This window comes from Salvelinus sp. IW2-2015, linkage group LG20, assembly GCF_002910315.2.
Source record: "Salvelinus sp. IW2-2015 linkage group LG20, ASM291031v2, whole genome shotgun sequence".
Lineage (NCBI taxonomy): Eukaryota > Metazoa > Chordata > Actinopteri > Salmoniformes > Salmonidae > Salvelinus > Salvelinus sp. IW2-2015.
The window spans coordinates 56,858,504-56,871,565 of record NC_036860.1 but is presented as its reverse complement, the minus strand read 5'-3'; the positions used below and the strand labels follow the sequence as shown (position 1 = coordinate 56,871,565).

The 13,062-nt window shown below is 42.1% G+C and overlaps 1 pseudogene; it reads left to right on the top strand.

Annotated features, from left to right (window-relative positions):
- LOC111980018 (netrin receptor UNC5C-like) overlaps positions 1-13,062 on the top strand; it is a 172,883-nt pseudogene that overhangs the window by 26,974 nt on the left and 132,847 nt on the right.

Sequence of the window (13,062 nt, the reverse complement as noted above, 5' to 3'; positions counted from 1 at the left end):
GGCAAAATAATTTTGCAGATACATTTTTGCATAACATACACTTACTTCGTTTAAGATAAGATGCATGAATTGCTACTCCTTGGAAGCACCAAGATTGAATATTCATTTCGTTTATCAACTCGGTCTTTCTCTCTCCCCCTCTTCTCCCGGCCATCCCCTTTTACTTTCTCTCTCTCTTTCTCGCTGCTCTCTCTCTCCTCTCCTCTCTCTTCGTCTCTCTCTCTCTCTCTCTCTCTCTCTATCTCTCTCTCTCTCTCTCTCTCTCTCTCTCTTCTCTCTCTCTCTCTCTCCCTCCTTTCTTTCTCCCCTCCTTTCTCTCTCTCTCTCTCTCTTCTCCCCCCTTTCTTCTCCCCCCCTTCTTCCTCTCTCTCTCTCTCTCTCCCCCCCCACTCTGTCTCTCTCGGTCCCGGTCCCATGTCCCAGGGATGAAATATGAGTGTTTTGCACTCTTCAATAGAGAGCACAGGACAGGGAAGGTCACTGGGTCTCTAATGCTACTCAATAAATATTCTGCTGCTCCTACCTCGTCCCGTGTTGGAGAGGGAGGGAATAAACTCTCCTCTGCTCTCTGTCTCTATCTATCTCTCTGAGTTATGCTACATTAGTGTATACAGGGGAGAAGACGAGAAATGAAAGAGATAGCTGAGGTGCTATGGGAGCATATGCATCATTGTGTGTGGGTTGTTTATGGTAGTGTTTTAATGTTTCTGTGTTTGTGAGAACAGAGTCATCCATATAGATTTGAGCCACCAGTCTTATTATTTCTTACTTAATTCAAGACAGGCATTGATTGAGGAGTCTTTAGATTGATTTAAGTTCACTCAATGTAATGGGGAGATGTGCTGGGACACAGGTGATAATAGGTGGCTCTGATTGACAGTGCTCACTGTCTTGTGACACTTTGCGTGACAGCGGTGGTCTTTATACCAGATATGGTGGTGGACTCAAGTTCTTTACAGAGCACTATATAGGCCTACTGGATTTCCCTAAAAGCATTCCCTATTGTAGAACATTCCCTACTGTAGAACATGTCCTACTGTAGAACATTCCTTACTGTTAGAACATTCCCAACTGTTAGAACATGTCCTACTGTAGAACATTTACTGGACTGTAGAACATTTTCCTACTGTAAAACATCCTACTGTAGAACATTCCACTGTAGAACAGTCTCCTACTGTAGAAACATTCCTTTACGTAGAAACATTCCCTACTGTAGAACATTTCCTACTGTAGAACATTCCAACTGTAGAACATTCCTACTGTAGAAACATTCCTTACTGTAGAACATTCCCAACTGTAGAAATTCCTACTGTTAGAACATTCCCTACTGTAGACATTCCCTACTGTAGAACAATTCCTACTGTAAACATTCCTTACTGTAGAACATTCCCAACTATAGAACATTCCCTACTGTAGAACATTCCTTACTGTAGAACATTCCCTACTGTAAACATTCCTACTGTAGAACATTCCCAACTGTAACATTCCCTACGGTAGAACATCCCTACTGTAGAACATTCCTTAGTAGAACATTCCCTACTGTAGAACATCCTTACTGTTAGAACATCCCCTACTGTTAGAACATCCCTACTGTATAAACATTGCTTGAGCCATCCCTACGTATAACATCCTTGGGGAAACATTCCCTACTGTAGAACATTCCTTGGGGAGCTTCCCTACTGTAGAACATTCCTTGTGGAACACATTCCCTACGTTAAACATTCCTTGGGGAGCATCTCCCTAATGTAGAACATTCCCTACATAGCATCCATCCCTACGTAGAAATCCTTGGGGACATTCCCTAATGTTAGAAACATTCTCCTACTGTAGAACATCCTACTAGAAACATTCCTTTGGAACATTCCTACTGTAGAACATCCTTGGGGACATCCGTAACACTGGGGAACATTCCCTACTGTAGAACATTCCCTACTGTTTTAAAACATCCTGGGGGGAAACATTCCATAACTGTTATAACATTCCTTGGGGACATTCCCTACTGTATAACATTCCTTGGGGAACATTCCCTACTGTATAACATTCCTTGGGGAACATTCCCTACTGTAAACATCCTTGGAACATTCCTTGTAAACATTCCCTACTGTAGAACATTCCTTGGGGGGAACATTCCTACTGTATAACATCCTTGGGAAACATTCCCTACTGTATAGAACATTCCTTGGGGAGATTGCTTACTGTAGAACATTCGAACATTCCCTACTGTAGAACATTCCCTACTGTAGAACATTCCTTGGGGGGAACATTCCCTACTGTATAACATTCCTTGGGGGGAACATTCCCTACTGTAGAACATTCCTTGGGGGGAGCATTCCTTACTGTAGAACATTCCTTGGGGGGAACATTCCCTACTGTAGAACATTCCTTGGGGGGAAATTCCTCTTGTCCTTCACCCCAGCTCACTACATGTATTGCCCATTGTCCTTAAAGCTGGAATCCTTCATTGTGAAACTGCCACGTCCGTTTGCGATATTACAACTACAAAGAACTTACTCCAAATAACAAACTGTTTTTTTCCCTCTGACATCAGAGGCTCCTCCCTCGTTTCAACAACAAAACAAAAACAATAACGAATGCGCTGGGGCGAACAGTGGTGCAGTTTCCCCTAATGTGGATTCTATCTTTAAGGGAGAGAAATGGTCAGACAGAAAGGAGGAGGGGAGAGATGAGAGGAGGGAATGGAGGACAGTAGGAGTATAAGAATAAGGGGTGGGATGAGAGGAGAGAATGTATCAGCCAAGTGAGGAGAAGAGGAGTGTGTGGGGAATGGAGGAGGAAAGGAAAAGGAGAGGAGAAGATTTATGCCCACGTTCATCCGTGTTCACACTTGACTCTCCGCTCATGGAGGGGAAACGGCGGCCCAGTTGATACAGTGGCTTCCTGGGGACAATAAATCTGGTTGCGGAGAGATAGAATAGAGCTTATCTTCCACTATGTTGTCAGGGAGGAGCATTCACCAGCTGTCATCACACATACAGAGCAACTATATAACATACGGCAACACCACAGAAAGACACATAGGAAAACAATACACATTCCCAGACCAACAGAGACACATTGTAAACATTCTCAAGGACACTTAGTTCAGCAATACAGTAGTCTCAAACAGGCATAATGGAGTCATATTCAGACAGCTCAGAAATGAATCCTGCATACAAAGTTTCTTACTGTCGTTTCTCTCATTGATAATGGCCCTGAAAGGACATATCTGTCACTTCCCAGAGGTCTTCTACCACAGAAAAACCAACTATCTTTACACTACGTCAACCCTGCCTTCAGAAAGTATTCACACCCCTTGACTTTTTACACATTTTGTTTCAGCCTGAATAAAAACATGATTCATTTCAGATTTTGTGTCACTGTGTCACCCCATAATGGCAAAGTGGAAATATGTTTTTAGATTACATTTTGTGAAATTAATAAAAAATTAAAAGCTGAAATGTCTTGAGTCAATAAGTATTCACCCCTTTGTTATGGCAAGCATAAATAAGTTCAAGAGTAAAAATGTGCTTAACAAGTCACATAATAAGTTGCATGGACTCACTCTGTGTGCAATAATAGTGTTTAACATGATTTTTGAATGACTACTCTGTACCCCAGACATACAATTATCTGTAAGGTCCCTCAGTCAAGCAGTGCATTTCAAACACAGATTCTACCACAAAGATCAGGGAGGTTTTCCAATACCTCACAAAGAAGGGCACCTATTGATAAAAATAAAGCAGACATTGAATATCTCTTTGAGCATGGTGAAGTTATTAATTACACTTTGGATGGTGTATCAATACATCCAGTCACTACAAAGATATAGGCGTCCTTCCTAACTCAGTTGTCGGAGAGGAAGGAAACCGCTCAGGGATTTTGCCATGAGGCCAATGGTGACTTTAAAATAGTTGCAGAAATTAATGGCTGTGATAGGAGAAAACTGAAGATGGATCAACAACATTGTAGTTAGACCACAATACTAACCTTAATGACAGAATGAAAAGAAGGAAGCCTGTACAAAATAACAATATTTCAAAACATGCATCCTGTTTGCAATAAGGCACTAAAGAAAAACTGCAAAACATGGGGCAAATAAATGTACTTTATGTCCTGAATACAAAGTGTTATGTTTGGGGCAAATCCAACACAACACATCACTGAGTACCACTCTTCATATTTAAAGTAGGGTGGTGACTGCATCATGTTATGGGTATGCTTGTCATAGACAAGGACTAAGGATTTTTTTGAGGACAATAAGAAACAGAATACAGCTAAGCACAGGAAAAATTGGTTCAGTCTGCTTCCCAACAGACACTGGAAGACAATTTCACCTTTCAGCAGGACAATAACCTAAAACACAAGGCCAAATACACACTGGAGTTGCTCACCAAGACTACATTGAATGTTCCTGAGTGGCCGGGTTACAGTTTTGACTTGAATCAGCTTGAAAATCTATGGCAAGACTTGAAAATGGCTGTCTAACAAGGATCAACAACCAACTTGACAGAGCTTGAGGAATTTAAAAAATAATAATGTGCAAATATTGTACAATCCAGACTCACAGCTGTAATTGCTGCCAAAGGTGTGTCACGTGTGCTCCCTCTCCAGCCTCTAGGTCACCAGGCTGCTCGTTATGGCACACAGCTGTCATCATAGTTAGGTGTCATCATAGTTATGATGACACATAATGACACTCACCTGGACTCCATCACCTCCTTGATTACCTGCCCTTTATATGTCACTCCCTTTGGTTCCTTCCCCAGGCATCATTGTTTCTGTTTCAGTTTCATGTCTGTGCGTTGTTTGTGTTTCTTGTTTTGTATTATGTTTCATTCATTAAATGTATTCACTCCCTGAACTTGCTTCCCAGCTCCCAGTGCACACGTTACAAGGTGATTCTAACATGGGGTATTAAACAGGTAATAAAAAAATATTGAATCAATTTTGAATTTAGGCTGTAACACAACAAAATGTGGAATAAGTCAAGGGGTATGAATACTTTCTGAAGGCACTGTATATGTCGGGATACTGTCTGCATAAATTCACCGTTCACTTCTCCTTTCATAAAGTAGTCCCTTGATTTACAGTACTGTAGTCCTGTTGGGACTGAGACCCACTGAAGTCTGCTTCTATTACTCCCTACATCGTCTTTTGCTAACTCAATTTGATTTAATACGTTTAGCAAATTTAGCAAATTTTGTTGACTTGGCTAGATAAAACAAGTCATTTTGACTGAATCTTTTTTTTACAGTGTACAGTCGTGGCCCAAAAATTTGAGAATAACACAAATATGAATTTTCACAAAGTCTGCTGCCTCAGTTTGTATGATGGCAATTTGCATATTCTCCAGAATGTTATGAAGAGTGATCAGATGAATTGCAATGAATTGCAAAGTCCCTCTTTGCCATGGAAATGAACTGAATCCCCCAAAAAACATTTCCACTGCATTTCAGCCCTGCCACAAAAGGACCAGCTGACATCATGTCAGTGATTCTCTCGTTAACACAGGTGTGAGTGTTGACGAGGACAAGGCTGGAGATCACCCTGTCATGCTGATTGAGTTTGAATAACAGACTGGAAGCTTCAAAAGGAGGGTGGTGCTTGGAATCATTGTTCTTCCTCTGTCAATCATGGTTACCTGCAAGGAAACACGTGCTGTCATCATTGCTTTGCACAAAAAGGGCTTCACAGGCAAGGATATTGCTGCCAGTAAGATTGCACCTAAATCAACCATTTATCGATTCATCAAGAAATTCAAGGAGAGCGGTTCAATTGATGTGAAGAAGGCTTCAGGGAGCCCAAGAAAGTCCAGCAAGCACCAGGACTGTCTCCTAAAGTTGATTCAGCTGCGGGATCGGGCCACCACCAGTACAGAGCTTGCTCAGGAATGGCAGCAGGCAGGTGTGAGTGCATCTGCACGCACAGTGAATCCGGCATCCGGAAAAAAGCTTGCCCGGAGAAGACAAGGTGAGCACTACCATCAGTCTTGTATCATGCCAACAGTAAAGCATCCTGAGACCATTCATGTGTGGGGTTGCTTCTCAGCCAAGGGAGTGGGCTCACTCACAATTTTGTCTAAGAACACAGCCATGAATAAAGAATAGTACCAACACATCCTCCGAGAGCAACTTCTCCCAACCATCCAGGAACAGTTTGGTGACGAACAATGCCTTTTCCAACATGATGGAGCACCTTGCCATAAGGCAAAAGTGATAGCTAAGTGGCTCGAGGAACAAAACATCGATATTTTGGGTCCATGGCCAGGAAACTCCCCAGACCTTAATCCCATTGAGAACTTGTGATCAATCCTCAAGATGCGTGTGGACAAACAGAAACCCACAAATTCTGACAAACTCCAAGCATTGATTATGCAAGAATGGGCTGCCATCAGTCAGGATGTGGCCCAGAAGTTAATTGACAGCATGCCAGGGCAGATTGCAGAGGTCTTGAAAAAGAAGGGTCAACACTGCAAATATTGACTCTTTGCATCAACTTCATGTAATTGTCAATAAAAGCCTTTCACACTAATGAAATGTTTGTAATTATACTTCAGTATTCCATAGTAACATCTGACAAAAATATCTAAAGACACTGAAGCAGCAAACTTTGTGGGAATTAAAATTTGTGTCATTCTCAAAACTTTTGGACACGACTGTACAGACAGACACAGGGTCACTGCTGCATTCAAAGGAAAGAAAGGCCACTGAAGGTCTGCGTGATACACAAAGTAGCATCTAGCAGCATAGGGTAACCTGTCTTAATTGACAGGTCCATTAGGTTTTTACAGGAGCTATTCATCTCTCTGAACTAAAGGCCTTCAGGGCACATGCTCTGTATACAGTGGTGTAAAGTACTTAAGTAAAAATACCTGAGAGTACTACTTAAGTAGTTTTTTGGGGTATCTATACTTTACTTTACTATTTATTTTTTTGACAACTTTTACTTTCTCTTCACTACATTCCTAAGGAAATGTATGTACTTTTTACTCCCTACATTTCCCTGACACCCAAAAGTACTCGTTACATTTTGAAAGCTTAACAGGACAGGAAAATTGTTAAATTCACACACTTATCAAGAGAACATCCCTGGTCATCACTACTGCCTCTGATCTGGCAGACGCACTAAACACATGCTTCGTTTGTAAATTATGTCTGAGTGTTAGAGTGTGCCCCCTGGCTATCTGTAAAAATAAGAAATAAAAATATAAAATGTGGCCGTCTGCTTTGCTTAATATAAGGAATTTAAAATGATTTAATCGTGTACGTATGTTAAGTATATTTAAATCCAAATACTCTTAGTATTTTACTCAAGTAGCATTTTACTAGGTGATTTCACTGTTTAATCTCAGATTGTGTTTAATGTGGGCCTGTCACAGTGTGATGTGGCTCATCTGTCCTTGATCAACTGATTGCATCATGACACACACACACACACACACACACACACACACACACACACACACACNACACACACACACACACACACACACACACACACACACACACACACACGGTTTGTCCCTGTACTGTCAATGGTAGCCACTCATCTCTGTAGGAGGGTGGTGGCTGGGAGTCCTGCCTTTCATCTCACCATGAACATATTTGACATTTACAGGGGCTTCCATGACAAACGATTTCCTCCTCTGTGCTTCAGATTGAATTAATCCTAGCTTGTTTTGTATTTACTCTGGAGAGGAATTAATATCAAATATCTAATCATAATGCCTCTGCTTCGGACCGTGTAATAGGCAGGTAAGTTATGAATTACTGTAATACATTCCATTTGTTGTCCTCCAAAACACACTTGATATTTAGTTGTATTCCTTACAGTGTACTCTCAATTGTGAGGGATTTACTAGTTTAAACTTAATATAACATTCAAGTAATATTCAATTGGGGTCTTGAAATATTCAGTAATAAGACACACAATACAAATTAGGAAACACCTCAAATTATACAAAATAGCAGTTGAATAAAATGTAAACACTCTAAAATATGGAAGCAATTAAAAAATATCATATTGGAATCTAGTCGAGGAAATGCTTGACAGTATATTGCATATAAAACAGTTTAGGCATATGGCTTATTAAATAGATTATTACAGAAAAGTTATGAGTCTAAACAAGCCAACAAAAAAAACTAGTTTCTCAGCATAATTATTTTGAACCCAATAAGTATGCCGATAAGTTATGCAGTCATTTACGAAACTATCAGATACAGACAAAATTATGCTACAGGCGATTAGCTAGCTGTTGTTTGGAGTTGGAAGTCTAGCTACAGTTTTTTCCTTCTTCTTCTCTCTGTCTGAGTGTGTCCTCTTGTTCTGTTGTGTTTCCTGTTTCACACGTCCAGTGTGACTGTTGGGTGGGCGCCTCAGTGTCAGCTGAAGCACTGTAGCCTGGAGGTGTGGCAGGGCATCAGTCTGGCTCTCAGATCCCTTTGGTGATAGCAGAACAGATAGAAGTCCACCCCACTGGGCCTCTATGACCATCAAAGCACCAAGGCCAGGCAACATCGTCAGCTGATTTAATCTCAATTAAGTACCTAAATGTGATTGTTTTCAGTCAAAATGGTCAAATACAAACAAGAAAAGCTTCTTAGCAAAGAGAAATTTCTCAAGCAATAATTTTGCTAGGAATGTCTTAAAGTGGTTTGATTAGGGGGGTAAACTGTAAATTAGATATTATTGGCAGAGAGGTTTGAAACTCTCGTTCTTATTGGTCTATTAACTAATTTACCACATGGTGATGTAACCATGGAAGGCCAAAACTCCATCCCACCAAAACAGGCTGAAAGGTCAGGTGTTTTTTTCAAACAGCTCATACACTAAAAGGGAATTATTATAATTTTCACAATTTCACAGTATTATTCTCAACTCATGTTGCAGTGGAGTGTGTGCTGTTGGTGCGTTGGAGCAGAGGGAGGAACTGAGAAACTGAGAGAAGAAAAGAGAGACGGAAGGAGAGAAAAATGGAGATAGCACTGTTACTCTTTGAGCTTGTTCTTGTTCTATATTCTATTGACTAGATTGCGAGGGCCAGTCAGATTGTTTAAGAGTCATGGTCTTTCAAGTATCATGTGGTTTCTTTTTCCATTTATGGGCTGTTTTGCACTGGAGGGCTGCATTCATTCCCTTGTATTTAGGATTTCTTACACTCTAGAAGTTGATGAATTGGAGAGTGTATAGTGTGTGTGTGTATGTGTGCGTGTGTAATGTGGTGGTGGTAATGGTGTGGTGTGTATCGTGGTCGTTAGTGTAATGTGGTGTGTGTATGTATGGTGGTGTGGTGTATGTGTGCGTGTGTATGTGTGTGTAGTGTGGTGTGTGTGTGTATGTGTGTGTGTATGTGTGGCATGTGTATGTGTGTTGTGTGTGTGTGTGTGTGTGTGTGTGTGTGTGTGTGTGTGTGTGTGTGTGTGTGGTGTGTGTGTGTGTGTGTGTGTGTGTGTGTGTGTGTGTGTGTGTGTGTGTGTGGTGTGTGTGTGTGTGTGTGTGTGTGTGTGTGTGTGTGTGTGGAACAACGTTCTGAATTCTTTCATGCTTGTTTCTGAACTCCAGCCCAACGGTCAGACACAGAGGGAGGGAGAGGGAGCGAGGGAAGGACAGAGATAGAGAGATAGAAGCAGTAGAGGGTGAAAGGAGGCTAACACTTTCTTTAATGAGGTTCCTGGGCTTTCTTCCACTGTTTCTGGTTCAGGGTCCCTGGGCCTGGGTGGAGAGTGGGCCATAGCCAAGGTGCACTGTAAGCTACCTCCAAAAGTTCTGATACAATAGACTATTGTATTAGTGGAGAATAGTCTCTATAGATTGCCCTTGGGGAGGAAAGTGTGTGTAGTTATAAACCATTAAGAGAGAATGGAAGTGCATCAACCCACACCCAGTACAGCTGTCCTCTCCTGCCTGTCGTGACCCGTGGTGAGTACTGAGCACTCAACCCATCCACACACACCTGTGAGGAAGAGAGGTCACAGATAAGGGGTTAAAGGTCACTCAGAGTTTACTGCTACTCCTCAATTAGCACTATATCAGGAGCTGAGGATAGAGAGGAGGGATTTAGCGCCCTTGGTGATGAATAGCAGACACACTGCTCCGCACACACACACTCAGACACACATGCATGCACACATGGTCCAGTGCATACACACACACACACACACACACATTCACACACACAAACACACAAGCACACACACACTAACCTGGTAGTTTTCTAATTGAGGGCACCTCCAGCCTTTATTGTCAGAGTGATCAGCTCCAGTCTATGGCAGAGAGAGAGTAGATAACATTAGAACGTTAGCTAGAGATCATGAGAGGAAAGAGAAATATCCACACAGGCACTATTTACTGCTCAGACAGCAGCAGCGTCTGTCTGGGAGACCTGGAGGCCTGATGCAGACAACAAGGCTCCAGTATGTCTGGACACCACAGAGAGAGAGAGAGAGAGAGAGAGAGAGAGAGAGAGAGAGAGAGAGGAGAGATAGAGGGACATGGAAGAATTACTGATGGTGCTGATAAACCTTTATGCTATCCCTCTCTGTCTCTGTGTCGTCATATCTCTCCATCTCTCTCTCTCTCTTTCTCTGGCTCTCTCTCTCTCTGCTTCACCCTCTCTCTCTGTCTCTGTCCTTTCTTTCTCTCATTCTGTTTCACCCTCTCTTTTTCTCTCTGTCTCTCTCTGACACACTGGATTCTTTCGGGTAGACTGGTGAATAATTAATGTCCACCGGTTCGATGGTAAGAATAGAACAGTTCTGGAGGTGACAGATGGAGTGTCGAATGGGCTTCATCTCTCTCTCTTCAAAGAGTCGGGAACTTGTGTGTGAGTATGTGTGTGTGTGTGTGTGTGTGTGTGTGTGTGTGTGTGTGTGTCATTTAAGACAGTAGGGGATGAAAGAGACCTGTAATTACAGGGAAGCGTATATCTGTCTGCAGCTGAACTATCCCAGGAATGGACTAAACGGGGCCAAAAGCCTGGGGTTGTCGTCGTTAGATGTCCTGTGTGTGAGAACGTTTCACCTGGCCTCCTTCTTCTCCTCCCTCTCAACCCCTGAACTCTGGTTCTCATCATCTCACATTATCTCTTCCCTCCTTCCCAGTCAGTAGACAGCAGTAGCTGCATGTGGTTAGGCCAGCCAGACTGGTGTTTAAATCCTGTCTGTCTGGGAGGAATCCCAGAACCTTCCTGGACTCTAAAATACACCTGTCTAAACATTCCAGACCATCAACTACAGGGATGGCACTGTGTGCAAAGTGGGATACAATAATCCCATGCAAAGATGATGGTAATAACACAGTAGCATGCAAGTGCTAACTAACTAACCTAGAACAACTAGAACAACCTAAATAACCTAAAAAAAACTCCCTCAGATGACAGTCCTATAACATGTTAACAATAAATCTATGTTTTGTTCGAAAAATGTGCATATTTTAGCTATAAATCAGTTTTACATTACTGCTACCGATCATAGCCACCATCACACGCATTACAGTCAGAAATCGCACGGCAGTAGCAGAGAAAATCACAGCACCAACGTCAACTACTAATTACATCATATAAAAACATTTCAGAACAATATATGGTAGATAGTATATGAAGAATAAGATCTTGTGAACGAGCCAATATTTCCGATTTTTTGAAGTGTTTTAACAGCGAGAAACACAATATATCGGTTATAGTTAGCTTACTACAATAGCTAGGCACACAGCAGCATTGCTTCTAGTCAAACGGTAGCATAGCACAGTTCGACAGATATATATGAAAAAGCATCCAAAATTGGGTCCTTATACTTTGTGGAGTCTCCATCAGAATGGTTCTCCAAGGGGTCCTTGTTCAGAACCGACTTTATTTGGATCCATAAGAACGATTTCCCTCAGAATTGCAAGCAGCCATTAGCTAGCATGCTACCTCTCGTTCTGAACCATTCTTGCGTCGCATCACGTCTAAAGTCCCAGAATAAATTCAATAATACTAATTAACTATATTGAAAAAACATACTTTAAGATGATATTGTGACATGTATCAAAGAAAATCGAAGCCAGAGATCATATTCACTTTAAAAGGTTCTTCAATGAGCCGAGGTAAGGTCCGACTTGCGCCCAGGAAATAAATAAAAGTGCGCACGTTCAGTCCAAGACGTTGTGTTCCAGTCCTGGTCGAGATAGATCAACTGATTTTTTCTCTCACTTCGATGACCCCAGGCGAAGGCGTATGACGTGTTTCTACAGTCAAAGTGACATGCCTTTTATAGACAAGCTCCTGAAGGAGAGAGTTGCTTTTGGAAATCTCATTCCGGTTAGGAAATGGTCTGTAAAAGGAGTTCTGTTTCACTTAGAGAGAATAATTAAACGTTTTAGAAACTAGAGACTGTTTTCTATCCAATAGTAAATAATAATATGCATATTGTAGCGAGCAAGAATTGAGTACGAGGCGTTTAAAATCATACGATTTTCCCCAAAGTGAAAATAGCACCTCCTGGTCCCCAACAGGTTAACCCTTATGTCCTCCGCAAGTCGCCGCACCCTCATCCCACCTCATCCCACAACTGCTTACACTAGTGTCCCTGATGTCACACGGCAGGATGACTCTGTCGCTGTGTGTGTGTGTGTGTGCTTGTATGTACGTGCATACAGTATGCTGTGTTGCATGTGTGCAGGTGATGGTGGTGTGTTGTTAGGCCCCACTCATGTAAGGTTGATGGTGAATCCGAGAGTGGGGGGGCTGAGGCTGTTTCTGACTAAAGCTTCTCCCTGCTGCCACAGACATTACACACAGCACCATTCGGCTGATTGGCTGTATTCAGCTGCCAAAGGGGGAAATTGACTTCTTTCTGTAGCACAGGTAGCAATCACACAGCATTTCACCTCTTATTAATCCCGGGGCTCAGAGACACACACTCGCTGCACTCACTCGGAATAACAACACACACACACACACACACACACACACACACACACACACACACACACACACACACACACACCACACACACACACACACAACACACTCACAGTCACACAACACAGGCACACACCCACACACACACACACACACACACACCA